At 48.7% G+C, this 16585-nt stretch overlaps 1 protein-coding gene across 1 annotated transcript in view; it reads left to right on the top strand.

Moving 5' to 3' along the window:
• The first annotated feature begins 6492 nt into the window (after positions 1 to 6492).
• Positions 6493 to 16585, top strand: part of RPH3AL (rabphilin 3A like (without C2 domains)) — a 138685-nt gene continuing 128592 nt past the window's right edge. Inside the window, 1 exon segment of the mRNA XM_069483503.1 lies at positions 6493 to 6511. The gene's annotated coding sequence lies outside the window, so the exon portion shown is untranslated.

The raw sequence follows: 16585 nt of genomic DNA, 5'->3' as shown, positions 1-16585 counted from the left end.
AACTATTCTTTTGGAAGCTTTGAGCTTTTTCTGACAAGAGCTCAAGGGAGGCTGGATAGTCCCAAGGACATGGCCTTAGGCTGCTAGAAGCCTTGTTAGATTTTTTTCAAGTCTCTTTGTGTATGGGGGCATGAGGGGATGGCTAAAACTGTGTTGAAAGTTGTAGTTCTTATAGGCCAAGATTGAGACCTTGTTGAAAAGAGGGCGCAGTGAACCTGAATAAAGTTTGGTCAAACAGAGAATCTTTGTCAAAAGGCAAGTAGAAGTCAATGAGGTCATCCCTGATGGGGCTGTTAGAGGTTCAAAAATGAGCAATGCTTGCTCCAATGTTCTACACGTGGCCAAAAAAAGACCAAGGTAACACAGGATTTGGTTAGCACCTATAGAAAAAGAATAGACATATTTTCTCTTAATTGGTGTCCTCACTGTGGGTTTCCAGTCCTTTTTGAAAGGGTTGACTTTGTGTGCATCAGATCCTTGGAAGAACTTATTAAAATGCAGATTCCTGGCCCTTCCTCCTGATTCAGCACCAGGGGCTGTAAATCTACATATCATAAGTCCTCAGGGGCTTGACACAGGTGGCTCTGGGGCCACATTTGAGAAACTGGTTTAAAGTATAACCATAGTCTCTCAGATAATACACATACAGCCAGAACCTTTCTTCAGCCAAGCACCCATGGTGACGATCCCTTGTCCAAGAAACTCTGACCTCATTATGCCCACCGGGCTGTGCCTCATGCTGCCATTTAGTTTTTATGGGCTCGCTTATCTCTAGGCTGCGTCCTGGCAGCCTTCCCTGGCTGGATGTTAATTATCCAGCTGACTTTGTGGCATCCAACCTTCACCATGGCCTGTGGGCCACTCTGAGGCTTCCCCAGAGTGTTGGGGAACTGAGACCACTTCCTCACTGCCCACCTCCTTTCCAGGGCCTGGAGTCTAGGGGCTGTCTTTGAAGCCAGGGTCCCAGCCCCTCAAGGAATAAGCAGACAAGAATGTTTGATGGGGTGAGGAGGTTTAATTTCCCTGGGTCTGCTGTAGTTTATCAATGATGAGGAGCAAAGGGTTCATAGCAAAGAGCACACCCAGAAGCCAGGTCTTGGTTTCTAATACCATTCTTCAACAAAAGAAGCCAGGGCTCCTTGGAGAAATGGCTGGTTCTAGGACTGGGGCAGGAAATGTACAAAATGAGGCTCATTTATCTTATTGTGCCAGAAAATAAGGACCCCATCCCAAAACCCAAAAGCCCAAAGCCCCACACTGATAGGGATATGTCAAAGGGGCATGGGAGCCAACTGGAAGAGTTTCTGGTAGTCAAATCTGGAACAATTTTAGCAAAAAAAAAAAAAAAGTAGTATTGGATTATATCTCAAATCATAAAATATATATCCCCATCTCCAAATTGACATACATAAATGGTAATGGGGAAAAGATGTTACTGAAAGTGATACTTGTCCCTGAGGCTGAATCAGTGAGAACAAAGAATAAGGACAAGAGGTTTGAGGAAAAGGAAAGAGAAGTTTATTAATTTGCCAGCAAATGAGGAGGGCAGTAGACCAGTGGCTCAGAAGACCATCCTCCTGCCTTTAAGGAGAAAAACAGAGATTTTTAAAGGGTAGTTTTTGATGGTTGGTCTTGGGTCTACCTCTGTGTTACATATTGTGGCTTTGGGCTACTGTTATTTAACTATAATTGGTGGTATTCTGTTGAGCTGTCTCCTGTGGGTTTAAAATAGTAGAAAACAAACAGCAAAGAACATTTTTCTGCCTCTTTGATTGCTGGCCTCAGGAAGGAATGCAGCTTTTAATTCCCAAAAAGGGTGGGGAGTTTTAAAGAGACAACATTTCATTGCCCTTTTTCAGACTTTTACCTCCGTTACAAAAAGACAAATCTCCCGTGCAGAAGCATTCCAAATAAATTATGTAGATGATCCATCCTAAAGGGGAGGGAGTTTATCTCCACACTCCTTAAGTGTAGGCTGTGCATAGTGACTGCCTTCCAAAGAGCACAGTATGGAAAGAGGGGGAGAAGAATAACTGTGCAGTGGAGAAACCTGACCAACACTACCTCCGCCAGGTGCTCAAGGTCAACCTCAAGAGTGATAAATCATGTTGATAGTATGTATTCTTGATGCGATGTGATGAAAATGGCTCTTTCCCTCTATTGTCTTCCTCCCAAAACCCATAACCCTAGTCTAACCATGGAAGAAAAAATCAGACTAATTCCAATAGTGGGGCATCCTACAGTTTACCTGACAAGGACTCCTCAACACTGTCAGGGTCATCAAAAACAAGGGAAGTCTGAGAAACTGCCCCAGCCACCAGGAGCCTCAGGAGATCTGACGACTGCATATAAGGTGACATCTTGGATGGGATCCTGGAACAGAAAAAGGGGACTGGGAAACACTAAGAAAACCTGAATAAACTACTGGCTTTAGTTAATAACAATGTATCAATATTGGTTCATTAATTGTAACAAATGTACCACACTAGTGTATTATGTCAATAACAGGGGAAACTGTGTGTGTGTGTGTGTCTGTGTGTGTGTGTGTGGTGTGTGTGTTGGGGGCGGACATGGGAACTCTCAGTATTTATCTGCTCAATTTTTCTGTAAATCTAAAGCCGTTCTAAAAATAGTCTATTTTTTAAAAAAGAAAGGCAAATTGGGAGGAAAAAAAAAGCCACAGGGAATGCCAGCCGTGCCAGGGCTCCTGGGATTCCACAGTAAGGAAGGTGAGAGGCAGTCCCACCATCTCATCCAACCTGCTCGATGGGACCTAGAGTATTTGCCCCAACGTCCTGGGCTGCCCGTTATCTCCACTGCTCCAAACCAGCCTGGACAGATCCATTTCAGGAAGCCAAGAGTGAGGGCTTCTGGGTATTCCACCTGTCCTTAATGTGGTCCTGGACCATTAAGGACACTCAGAGACTCCTGGACTCTGGGGATGTCCTGTCAGTTTATACCAACTTGTCCACACTGCCTGCTCCCCACCTCCAATGCTCTGAAAAGGAAAGTTTGAGCCCTAAGTTCTTTAGGGGATTAAAGGACCTTTTGACTTCTCTTTCCATCATTTCTGTTCCAATCTGATTTGATCCCACAGAATAGAAGCTGAGGCCTCAAACATGACCCAGGGGTGCTCTTACTGCAAGACGACCCCAAGTAGATGACTCCTGTCTACGTCACCTGCAGCAACATTGTGCTGTGTGGACAGGATTTGCCTGGGTTGTAGTGGGAGCACAGATCTTTTATAGCAATTTTTATATTATTTGAGGCCCATCTGCTTGTTTTTATCATCCATCTACTAAGCCAGACTCCTTAAGGACAGGGACCATCCTTTCTTCTTTGTAGCCCCAGGGCCTGGCACAGTGACTGGTCCATAGAAGATGCTCAAGAAATGCTGCTGAATGAATCAATGGGCCATTATATAGGCCGGGCTTCTAATCAGCACACGGTACCCAGCGTCGTCCCCCTGAGATGAAATCATTCCAGTCCCCAATAAAGACACTGAGGTGTGGGTCAGTGGGGCTCCAAGTATATAAACGTGTGGTTTCCTTCTGATTTCTTTGAGATGTGGAAAATAGATTACTGATTATCCTCTTTTACTGTCCTCTTATATGTGTGTGAAGCACCATGGGAAACACACAGAAGAAGCCATGGTTTACTGGACCAGAAGGACGCCAACTGTCTTGAAGGAAGGGGAAGAGAGTCTGAGCTTTAATCACTTTAATTTCTCTCAGTGTGTCTTTGGGCACATAAAGAAGCACATCTGGACCGGGTGTGGTGGCTCAGGCCTGTAATCCTAGCACGCTGGGAGGCCGAGGTGGGAGGATCACTTGAGCTTGGGAATTCGAGACCAACCTGAGCAAGAGGAGATCCTGTCTCTGTCTCTACTAAAAATAGAAAAAATTAGCAGGGCATGGTGGCCCGTGCCTATAGTCCCACTTGAGTACCCCAGCTACTTAAGAGGCTGAGGCAGGAGGATCACTTGAGCCCAGGAGTTTGAGGTTGCTGTGAGCTACAATGACACCACTGCACTCTACCCAGGGCAACAGAGTGAGACTCCCTCAAAAACAAAACAAACAAACAAACAAACAAAAAACAGCACATCTATAACCTAAGGACATGAATGTCTATGGCATAGATTATTACACAAGTCAGTGACATTTAAAAATATACAAAACTCTAGAATGAGTAGAATGAGAATACATAATATACATTATATTAAGTCTTCAGTTCACAAGAGGCCCCACCTGTGGGAGTAATCTCTGTAAGCCAAAGCCAACATCTATTTACCCTTCTCTCATAGATTCAGTAGAAAAGAGACATCTTCTCTCTCTCTCTCTCTCTCTCTCACACACACACCCCTATATTGCTGATTCTCTTCTTTTATTTTTTACAGACAGGGTCTCGCTGTGTTGCCCAGGCTGGAGTACGGTGGCTGTTCACAGGCACAATTCCACTACTGATCAGCCTGGGAGTTTGGTCGCTCCATTTCTGACCTGGGCTGGTTCAGCCCCCTCACCCAACGTGGTGGTCCCCTGCTCCCGGGAGGTCACCATATTGCTGCCAAACTTCGTGTGGACACCTGATCACACCTTCCCAAGCTGTGGGAAGAAGAGTTGGTAAAAATGAAAGGGCTGCATCACCAGCTGTGTCCATGACATTGGAGTGAAAAGCTGTGCAGTTTGGTGGCTGGTCTGAGGCAGTGTGCACATGTGTGCATATGTGCAACACACGTGTGGAAATGTATGCCCCTCTGCAGTGAGCATGCAGGAGCCCCCCAGCAAGAGGATGAGGCCATCTCGCATGGGGGGAGGAGTGGAAGGGACCCTAGTGTGCTGCCCTGTGGGCCAAGGGGATAAATACTGGAGCAGGAGAGAAGGAAATGCCTTCTTGAGCTAGCTAGGAGGTTGTGTCTGCTTTCACATGTGAGATACCCCCGGGGCACAGACAAAGATGGTTATGTTACTGTCATTGAGACCCTATGTGGTAAGACCTGGGAAAACAGGGGTTTAATGAAACATACGAGAATCCACAGTCTAGCTAGAGCCTGGTTGCACAGGTGCAACAAATGTGTATTGAAACCTTTAGTAGTGACGGAATAAAAGGTTAGGGGGGATCTGCTTTGTATGGGCTCCAAAGGGGTACAGCTACAGCCCGGAGGAGATGCTTCAGGGAGGCAACTTCAGGCCAGTGTATAAATATTTTTTAGGTGATCAACAGAGCAAAGAGTGTTTGGGTCACCCTAGAGACAGTGAACCCTCTGTCACTAGCTGTGCAAACAGTGGTGTGAGCAATTCCTGGGGGCTGGACAGGTGGGCTAAGGCCTGTAGATTCCCTGCACCCTTGAGGTTTGAGGGCTAGTGAGGTGGCGTCCTCTTATTGAGGCTGACAGTGAGCAGGGCTTGGGCCAGGGGCTTCCCTTACATGATCTCATTCAATCCTCCCAAGAGGACTATTGGTATCTCCATTTGCTCACGAAGAAGCTGAGGCTTAGGCTGCACTAATACATGTGCCCGTAGCCACACTGGTGATTTAAATGTAAATTGAACCACGTAAGAAATTCAATGCCAAGGGGCTAGTGGCTAGTGGACAGCACAGCTAAACAACATTTCTGTAAATGCAGGAAGTTCCCTGGATGGTGCTAACTTGCAGAGGTTTGCTTACCTGACCGAGATCACGCCTCCCACTGGGGAAGATCTAGACCCCAAATGAAGGTCTGACCCAGGTACTGGGGCTGGGGCACGAAGCGCGCTGCTGTGTGAATCTGGAAACCAGGACTCCCAGATTTGGTTATCACTCAGCTACTGGTTTCCAGAGATATTGCAGGAAATTATTTTATAAAAAATGTTTGGTCTAATTGTTTCTGTCCTGGAGAATGGAGGGTGACAGTGCTTAGCGTTGCCCTTCCGTTCTTCCCCCAACACCCACCCCACCTGCCTTCAGCAGCGAGGCTCAGACTGGGTGGAAATGGAGAACACAGCAGATTATTTCTGAAATAGTGGAGCCAAGGCAGCAGGCTGGTGAAGGCTTTAGCTGTTTACGGCTGCTCCCTTTGGCGACTGTAACAGGCTGTCTCAGTTTGTGCCTGCATCGATGGAGCACGCATTCATTCAACAAGTATATGTCGAGCTCCTGCGCCCTGTTCCAGGCCCCAGAACCCATCCCGGTCCGTCCTTCTTTTGCCTCCTGTGCCGTTAGAATGGGTCATATCTGTCAATACAGGTCTTGGATTTGGGTTTAGGGACTTGAAGCTGCTTAGGGAAAAGACAGTGCTAGTTATCTAGTAAGAGGAAGGGACCGTCGAGATCTGGTCCGTGTGGAGGAGAGCCATCCAGAGGAGCCCTTACCTACCAGGTGACCTCAGGCCCGGGTTCTCCAGCCGGCAGCAACAGGTCCCAGGTCGAGAGGGGCGGGGCGGGGCGGGGCGGGGCGGGGCGGGCGCCCGGGTACCCGCGGCCGCCACCAGAGGGCAGCCAGGGAGCGCGCCCGGGCGGCAGGGCCGAACCCCCAGGTGAGTCTGGCTAGAGTGGGGCCGCCCCCCGGTACGGGGCCCAGTCCCCGAGGGCCGGAGAGTGCGTTTGGCTCGGTGGCGGGGGCCGAAGGGGGCGGGCAGGGCGGTCCCGGAGCGGCGCCTGGGACCTGGGAGCTCTTTGCGCGCGGGGCCGGGGCGAGCCCCGGGGGCCGGCGGGGCGCGGGCAGGGCCTGGCGCCGAGCTGCCCTCCCGGCGTGCCCGCCGATGGCCTCGCGCGGAGCCTGGGGCTGTACCAGAGCGCCCGGGCCCGGCCCCCCGGAGCGGCTTGATCCCTGCTGGCCTGCCGCCTGCCCGGGGCGCTCTGGGGATCCCGTCGGGCGACCCCAGCTCGGGGGCTGCGGGGGCGAGGCGGGGGCGAGGCGGGGGCGGCCGGGCTGGGGGAGGGGACGGCGCGAGGGCGGGCGAGGACCGCTGCAGACACCAGGCGGCGCTGGGGTGAGCGTTCCAGAGTTCGAGTCAACAAGTGCCGTGTTTACCGAGCGCCTACCCGGGACACGCACGTGCGGCGGGAAGGGCCTGGGGTCGCGGTGCCCGCGCGGGAGCAGGCTCGCCGCTGCCCCTCTCCGCTTAGCTTGGCCTGGGCCGGGCATCCAACACTCCAGATGATTGGGGTGGGGCACCGTGGTGGTCCTGGGCCCTGTGTTGGGCTTTCGCTTATGCTAGGTGGGCAGGAGTGGGATTCCAGTGGCACGTGGGCACCCTGAGGCGTGGGAGTGCGGGATGTGGTATTTCTCACTGGTGAGACGCGATTGCTCCGGCTCACCCTGCCCACCAAAAGTGCCTGAGAGGCCTGCCCTGGGTGTGTTTTCCAGGCTTCCCGAAACCCACTCCCAGAAGTCGGGCAGGAGGTTTCGGAGAAGGGCTGCAGTCCCCCAGGCGGGCGCCTCGCTGTGCTCAGGATGGCGGTTCCGGCCTCGCAGCGGAGCCCGGGACGCGAGCTGTGCTGCAGAAGCGTCCTTTCCTGGGCTGCGGAGAGGGCTCTGCCGGGAGGTCTGGGGTTTCTGCCTCCTGCCTGGCTGCTCAGGGGGCTGAGCAACTGGATTATCCACCTGGGTGGTTTGTAACACTCCAGGGATTTCCCCGGGGGGAGGTGCGATGCTGAAGGTGGAACCCTGTCCTCTGTGAGATCAGAGCCTGGGAGATGCAGGTGAATGGTCTTTGTCACTCCCCATCTGTGCAGCAGGAACCTTTGATCCTCCCAGCAGTCTGAGGACAGGGGGAGTCAAGGGGGCGTCCCTGGAGACCGTGGTGAGCGCGTGGGCAGAGCCTGGCCTCCCCCCACACCTGGAGCCATGGTGCTCTTATGGCCTCCAAGCCCCTCCACCCCCTGCCTATGACATCCACATGGCCTCTCCTGAGAAAAACAAAACCATGCGTCTGAGCCATAAGCTTCGTTTCCTCTTTTCTCTCACTGTCACATTTTCCTGACAAGTGCTCTGCACCTGCTGCCTCCTCCCTGCTCCGCGCCTCCCCCCTTAATCCTCTGCAGCCTGGCTGCTGGCCCTGCCACTTTGCTGAAACTGCTAAACTGCTTTCCCGAAACTCATCTTGTTTCCAGACATGCTCTTTTGTGGGGCCTTGGTCGTCCTGCCTGGGAAGCAGACCCCTGTGCGTGGGTGTCTTCTTGGTAGCCTCCTCTGCCGTCATTTCTGGGCACACCTCTCTGCTGGGTTTTGTTAGAAACTCCAGTTTCTAACAGTTTTGTTCCTTCTCCTTTCCTGAGGCCTCTTCCTTCTTTTCTGGAACTCTTTTTCAAGGTCCTGATTTTAGCTTCTCATGGGACTCCAGGAGTCCCCAAGGAATCCCCATCCCTCCCCGTTTTCTAGCGTTGTCCTGTCGTGCTGTCCATGAGTGCCGCAGTGTCATGGAAAACTCAGCACTCCTCCTCCCAGGCAGCTGCCCTCACTCACTTCTTGGCAATGGGTTTCCCTGTTCTCTGTCACACCATGCTGGTCTCTGAAATGTGTCTTCCTCTCCCCTCTCTTTTGTGACGGGCTCCTCCAGACCTTGAACATCCTAGGCCAGGGTACAAGGCCTCTTAGCTGGTCTCTGCACTGCCAACATCCCCACCATCCCCATGCAGCAGTCGGTCCTGCATGTCACCTCTAGAATGGTGGTCCCTTTTACCTTGTCACTGACTCCACCCCTGAGAAATCTTGAGAGGTTCTGGGTTTCCTCCCACGCAAAACTCAGCTCCCCTCCCCAGGTCTGAAGGCTCTCAGTCATGGGGCCTCATTCTCTCACTCCAATTTCCAATCCTGCCACTTCTCACCTCCTGCCCACGGTCAGCCCTCTTGTCCTACTCTCTAGTACTTGGCTCAGGTGCTGTCCCCTGGGAAGGCTTTACTCACCTCCCATGGCTGCCAGGGCCCCTTCCTGGCCTTCCCACTCCACTGTGTCTCTGCCGATCTCACATCCCCTCCTGTCCCTGGCAGCAGCAAGAACCCTGTTTCCTTTCTCTCTGGATCCCCAGGACCGGGCACCCTGCAGGGGCTCAATAAAGGAGTTCCTACCCCCAAATTTCCAAGAACACCAGCTCCTCATCCTTTTTCAGGAGTCCAGTTTACACTCCACCTCCCTCCTGGACTGTTCCATTCTTCCAGATTCCAGTCCAGATGCACTCCTGCTGGGCTTATTGATGGATTGGTTACAGGTTGTGCCTCACCATTTAGTACTTTGTTCTCTGCCATTAGCCTCCCATCCTATCCTGGGTGTGAGATATGGGTTTCGGGCTTTTAATCCTAGCAGCTGTTTGTTGAGTGGGTCGTTCCTCCCTGGGGAGTGTGCTAATGGGTACAGGCATTCCCTCGTTTTGTGTTATCCTGGAAAGACCCAGAGAGGGAGGCATTAGGATTGAGGACACACTCAGAGACCTGCCTGAATCACACAACTTATAGGTGGGCAAAGTGCAAGGTGGAACTCAAAACTATCTGACTCCCAGGGCTGGTTTTAGATACTAGGGTTTGCTGTTTGTCCAGAAAGGTGTGTTTTTCAGGCCAGGGAGAGTGTATTACACATCTTCTGTGGCCCCTCAGCGCCTGGCCCAGGTGTGTGGGACATACTGGTGGCTTAGTTGGTTGGTTGTGTGGGACTCCAGGAAAGGACTTTGTAACAGACAGATGGTTAATGGTGGGATCAGTGACTCAGGGAGGCTGTGACATCTGCCCTGGGAGGCCTTGGGAACAGGCTGTGTTTCTGGTCTCACCTTAAGTAAGAGCTGTGGAATAGAGAGAGCCTTGCAGGTGCCCCTCAGGGTACTTTAAAATGCCTTTTTTGGTAAACAAAACCACCCTCCACCCAATAGTAAAGCCTTCCACAAAGTTTCCTTAGGAGGCGTCCTTCCCTGCTCTCCACAGGTCACTGTCATATGAAAATGAGTTCCTGCTGTGAAATATGGTTACCATGGCAACCAGTAGCGCAAGGCCCCATCTCTTGCTCCTGGGTCTCTGCACTGTAAGCTTCAAGGGGCTTTTTCTGTCTTTGTTGCCTAAAAAAAATAAAATACTCTTCGTCATTCTTCTTTTCTATAGACATTAAACATTTTTTTTTTTCCAGGCAGTGATTCCTGGGCACTGTTGATGATGGCCCAGCTGGTTGTCACCAGGCTGCTAGCATGCCATTAATAATGATCCCGGAATGGTGACCCTGGTTTAGGTCACATTTTGAGTGACATCCAGTGCCCCTTGGGTAAAAGGGACAGTAGCTGCGGCTGCCACGCATCTGTGACGCCTGGAGAGGCAGAGGGACAAGGAATGATGTGGCATGGGGGTGGGGAGTGCTTGTTGGTGCAGCTCTGCTCTAGTGGGAGGTGGTGAAGTTGCTCGTCCTCGGTGGCTGTCTCCTCCTCTGTGAGGGTCTTGCTCACAGATATGCTGGGAGGGGCTGCCCAGAGCAGGGTACCTCGGGGATGTGAAGAAAGACAGGGCACCTTTGGCAACAATCATAGCTCCTGCCACTGATGAGTGCTCACCATGCAGACGTGGTTCCCTTATTTAACCCTCAACCAAATGAGTTAAAAGTACTATTATTATTCCTATTTTACAGGTAAGGAAACTGGAGCACAGGGAGGTGAAGTGCTTATCCAAAGACACACAGCAAGTAGGTGATAGGGTTGGTTGGGCTTTCGTCCTAGGAAGTCTGACTTGACTTGGTGCTCTGTAGACAGTACAAGGACTATGTTTAAGGAATGAAAGAGTTCGTTGGAGAGGTGGGGCAGCTGGCTTTCCCAAGATTTGAGGCTTTTTTTTTTTTTTTGAGACAGAGTCTCACTCTGTTGCCCAGGCTAGAGTGCCGTGGCATCAGCCTAGCTCACAGCAACCTCAAACTCCTGAGCTCAAGGAATCCTCTTGCCTCGGCCTCCAGAGTGGCTGGTACTATAGGTGTGCGCCACCAACGCACACCGATTAGCCAGTTGCGTGGCTAATTTCTTTCTATTTTTGTAGTAGAGACAGGATCTCACTCTTTCTGAGGCTGGTCTCAAACTCCTGACCTCAAACAATCCTTCCACCTCAGTCTCCCAGAGTGCTAGGATTACAGGCGTGAGCTACTACACCCGGCCAAGATTTGAGGCTTAAAGTGGTAGTTTTCAACGTTTTATATTTTATGGTGGGCTGCCGTGAAAAGGCATGTACTAGAATATTCATAGCAGCACTATTTGTAATAGCCAGAAAAACTGGAAGTCACCCACTGGTCATTAGCAGTAGAATGGACAGGTAGATTGGGGTGAACACAGACAATAGAACACTCCACTGCAGTGAGAATGGACAATCTACAGCCACACAGTACAACATGGGTGAATCACGCAAACACAACGTTGAGCTGCAGAAGCCCGATGTAAAAGCATGTCCTATGTGACTCCATTTATATAAAGTGCAAAAAAGGCACAATGAATTTAAGGCGCTAGAAGTCAGGTAGTGGTTTCCTTGAGGCATGAGGAAGGCTGTGTGAGGCTGATAATGTTTGATTTCTTTATCTGGGTGTTGGTCACATAGGTCATTGTGTCAAAATTAACCAGTTTTGATACGTGTACTTCTCTGTATGTGTGTTATACTTCAGTAAAATTTACCCAAACAGGGAAAAAGGCAGCGGTGACCCTAAACCCAGGCTGTAAATACAGACATGCCATTCCTTTTAAGAGAGGCCATACCTTTGACATCACTATACTGGACCCTTGGATTTCTTGTGACAGGTGGGAGGTGACATGAGGATAGGTGCACAGATTCTGGGGGTGGGGAGGGGGGCGGGAGGGTGGTTGGCTTTGGGAACGTGGGAGCAGAGCCAGGGCTAGCTCTGGTTTCTTCCTGTTCCCTTCCACTCCGCTGGGTCGAGGGAGAGCTGTCTTAGCTAGAAGGTGCTGCTTGAGTTGGGTGAGTCCCTGAAGTCACCCTTTTTCCTGATGCCTGGATGCTCAGAGTGTAAGCGAGATGATGTGTAGCACCTCCTGCTGGTGGTGGAGAGTCCAGTACACTAGTGATGCTGCAGCCCCCAGCACAGCCACCCGCAACCCTCTGATAGCAATGAGCTGCCTACAGAACACTGGCCTGTGCCAGCCCCTGCAGTAAGCGACATTCATCGGGAGAGCAGCTCCTCCATTCGCATGGCAGTTATGCGCTGCTAGAAATACCGGAGCACCTTATGTAAGACCACAATTATGTAGTTAGCACCTCATGTAAAAGCACTTATTTTACCATGGACAATTAATCACTTGCGTGTTGGATATCAGCTATCCAGCCCTGTGTGACTCACCCAGCTGTGTCATGCCTAAATTTACACGTTGGTGCATTTTCATCTTTATGTTTGGCCCATCCAAGTAGTTGAGTGACACCAGGGTTTGTAAAGTTTCCTCTTGCTCAGCTCCTCCTCCTCAGTCACTGACAGGGTATCTTGACTCACGGAGGTGCAGCATCTCAGAGTTGAAAGGGCCTCCTTCCCCATTCAAGAGTCCCCTCCGTCAGTAGCCAGGACGGGCGACCATTTGGCCTGTGCTTGGATGCTGCCAGTGATGGGGCCAGCCCGTCTCACAGCTGGATGGTGGTTTGAACAGCAAGAGCGATGGAAGAACACTGAGGCCCAGGATACCCCAGGTAGGCCAAAGTGCCTGGCTGAAACCAACAAGGAGAAATGTCAGAGGGATCAGATCTATAAATCCATGGGAGCTGAGGCTTGGAAAGGAATATCATGATGGATGCAGTTGCAGGACCTGTTAAAGTAAATGCTGCTGCCCTGTGACATAGTGATTCTACTTCTCAGGATCTGCCCTGAAGACACTCTGGTACCTGTGTGCAAATGAGTTGTGGGATAGCCTTTGTGACAGTTTGCAGTGGTGAAAAACTACATACGGTCTGAATGTTTGCTGGTGGTGAGACAACTGCTTAAACTTGTATTTTCATACCTTGGAATACTGTGCAGCTTTGAAAAGGACTGAGATCTTTATATAAAGCAACATGGAGGAATCTCTAAGATCATAAGGTGAAGAAAGCAAGTTTCAGGGTGACAAATACAGCATGATCCTCTTTATAGGAACGTATCCCCCGAGCCCTGCATGAATACAAATCTATGTAATACACATGCACGTAAAAGTATATGCAAAGATCTAGAAAAAATACATTCTAAATTTAACTATTATCTCCAGGGAAGGGGTAAAGGAGGCCAGGATTGTGGGTGTGGGTCTGGGGGGGCAGAAGGAAGAAGGATGATCAAAGAGTAATTTAGCCTTCTTTGTGGTATTTTAAAATTTTTAGATAATTTTATTGAGGTATAATTTATATGCAACAAAATTTATTTATTATAATTGTGCAATTCTCTTTTAAATTCTTAAAAGGAAAAGTAGGGCTGGGCACGATGGCTCACATCTGTAATCTCAGCACTTTGGGAGGCTGAGGTGGGAGGATCACTTGAGCCCGGGAGTTAGAGACCACCCTGGGCAATGTAGAAGGACCCTGTCTCCACAAAAAAAAAAAAAAAAAAATTAAAAAGTAGCTTGGTGTGGTGGGACACACCTGTAGTCCTAGCTACTCATGAGGCTTGGGCCCAGGAGTTCAAGACCAGCCTGGGCAATGTATCGAGACCCCATCTCTACAAAAAGTTTAAAAATTAGCCAGGCTCACACCTGTAGTCGCTGCTACTTAAGAAAGCTAAGGCAGGAGGATTGCTTGAGCTCGGGAGTTCAAGGTTGCTATGAGCTATGATTGTGCCACGGCACTTCAGCCTGGGCGACAGAGTGAGACCCTGTCTCCAAAATAAATAAATGAATGAATGAATGTCTAGTCCAAACCCCTTCCTGAATTGAGAATCTTCTCCTCCATCTCTCCCGGAGTCTTGGGTGGACTAAGACAGAAAGCTCACTGCATGGTGTTCTGAATTTAGGGACAGCTCAGATAGGTGGAAGTTCTTCCCTCTTTTGAGCTGAAATCTGCTTCTCTGTCACTCTGCCTCAGGCTGTCCCTTTGGGATCATGTCAACTAAGCCTTTTTTGTTTTCCGTGGAACAAGATTTGCATTGGTTCAAGATCTCCATGCCCTTTTCCTCTGGCGTCTTCCAGGGTTCCTTATAGAGTCTATAGGGTAGTTTACATCACCTTGTATTTCATATGGGCCACACGTTCCAGACTCAGTGCTGTGCTGGCTCCTTCCTCAGGCTCTGCCTGGCTCAGCGATCCTCCTCCTGTAAAGTCTGCAGAACTCACCGTCTGCCCCAGATGTTGCTTGACCATAACACTTCTTAGAAATAATGGTCATTTTTTTTTTTTTTTTGAGTTGTAAAAGTAACTCATGTTCATTATGGAAAATTTAGAAAATACAGAAAGCACAAAGAAGAAAATAAAAATCTGTGATTTTTAACCTCCAGAGATAACAACAACTGTTTAATGTTTACCTGCATTTATTAATATTTAATTTGTTTACTTATCCATAAGAGTATTGATGGATATGTATGTAACAAACATTTTTCTCCATAGTTTGGTGGTTTTCTTTTATTTTTATTTATTTATTTTGGGACAGAGTCTCGCTCTGTCACCTGGGTAGAGTGCAGTGGTGTCATGATAGCTCACTGCAACCTCAAACTCCTGGGCTCAAGTGATTCTCCTGCCTCAGCCTCCTGAGTAGCTGGGACTACAGGTATGCACCAGGTGTAGCACCACACCTGGCTAATTTTTTTATTTTTGATAGAGATCAGGTCTCGCTCTTGTTGAGGCTGGTCTTAAGCTCCTGAGCTCAAGTGATCCTCCCACCTTGGCCTCCCAGAGTGCTAGGATTACAGGCGTGAGCCACTGTGCCCAACCTATTATTATTTTTAAACGTAGGGAAGTTTTAAATGTTTATGTAGTGTTATGGACTGAGTGTGTTTTCCTAAAATTCCTAGGTTGAAGTGCTAACCCCACCTCTAGTGTGGCTGTATTTGGAGTAAGGAAGTAACTAAGGTTAAATTAGGTCATAAAGGTGGGGCCCTGACCTGATAGGATTAGTGTCCTTCCTTATAAGAAGAGGTGCTAGAGAGTGAGCTTGTTCCCTCCCCCTTCCCCCTGGGCACATGCACCAAGGAAAGGCGTGTCTGCCAGCCAGCCAGGGAGAGAGCCCTCCCCAGGAGCTGAATCAGCTGGCACCCTGATCTTGCACTCTCTCCAGCCTTCAGAACTGTCGGAAATAAATGTCTGTTGTTTAAGTCACCCCATCTGGGTATGTTATAGCCTCCTGAGCTGCCTAATACATGCAATTAAGTCCATCAGTCCTTTCATTTTATAATTTTTTTTTCTCTTTGCTTTTGAGTTTGAAAGGTCTTCCTCACCCCAGGGTCAGATAAATGTTCACCTCTGATTTCTTCTGGTTCTTTTTTGGTTTCAGCCTTTCCGTTCAGCTCAAATCCAACTGAAATTTATTTTGTTTTATGATGCGAGGGAAGACCTTGATTCTGTTTCTTTCCAAATTGTTGACCGGTTCTTTCAGTTTACTTTGTTTTCCCACAAACTATATTTTAAATTTAAATTTAATTTATTTTTTTAATATAACCTTATAATCATGTTGTTGACAATTCAAAAGGTACAAAAAGGTGAACAAAGTCTCCCTGTTCTCTTATCCTTTCCCCTCTCAGGTCCGGTAACTGGTGTTACTAGATTTTTGGGTATCATTCCCTCTTCCCCGACTGACTTGAAGTGTTAGCTTTATTGTAACATACAAACATACTAGTTTCCAGGCTTTCTGTTTTTTCATTAGTCTTTTGCTTTTTCTTCCGCTGCCAACCAAATTTTTTCTTGTGACTTTATGTATTTTAATATTTGGCAATGCAAATTCTTTTTCCAAATTTCCTTGGTTATACTGGCCTATCAATTCACTCTTCTATATGAAACTTATAATGATTGTGTTGGCTTTTCTACAAATATTATAGATCCTTGTTTGGAATTACATTAAATTTATAAAATAACAAATATATTGCGTTTCCTATCCAGAAATATGGCCTGTCCCTTATTTATTCGTGTTTTCTTTTCTATCATCTCTTCCTTTATAGCTCCCAGTAAAGTTTCACAGTTTTCTTTTCTTTATGGAGGTTGTACACATTTCTTATTAAGTTTGTTCCTAGATGTTTTATATTTTTTGTTGGTACTGGGAATAGAATCTTTTTTTTTTTTCATTTGATTTTTAACTGGATTTGTTTGTTTTTTGAGACAGAGTCTTGCTCTGTTGCCCAGGCTAGAGTGCTGTGGCATCAGCCTAGCTCACGGCAACGTCAAATTCCTGGGCTCCAGTGATCCTCCCACCTTAGCCTCCCAAGTAGATTGGAGTACAGGTGAGCACCACCACAGCTGGCTAATTTTTTTTTTATTTTTAGTAGAGAGGGGGGTCTCACTCTTGTTCAGGCTGGTCTCAAACTCCTGATCTCAAGCGATCCTCCGATCCTCCCGCCAAGGCCTCCCAGAGTGCTGGAATTACAGGCATGAGCCACCGCACCTGGCCTGATTTTTTAACTGGATGTTGTTGGGACACAAGAAAATTACTGCTTTTTTAAAAATTATTGTGGTGTATATACAAAAGAATTTGAACCATACTTGTATAGTTTAAATAA

Source organism: Eulemur rufifrons, chromosome 9 (assembly GCF_041146395.1).
Source record: "Eulemur rufifrons isolate Redbay chromosome 9, OSU_ERuf_1, whole genome shotgun sequence".
Taxonomy (NCBI): Eukaryota; Metazoa; Chordata; class Mammalia; order Primates; family Lemuridae; genus Eulemur; species Eulemur rufifrons.
This window is presented reverse-complemented; position numbering and strand designations above follow the sequence as displayed.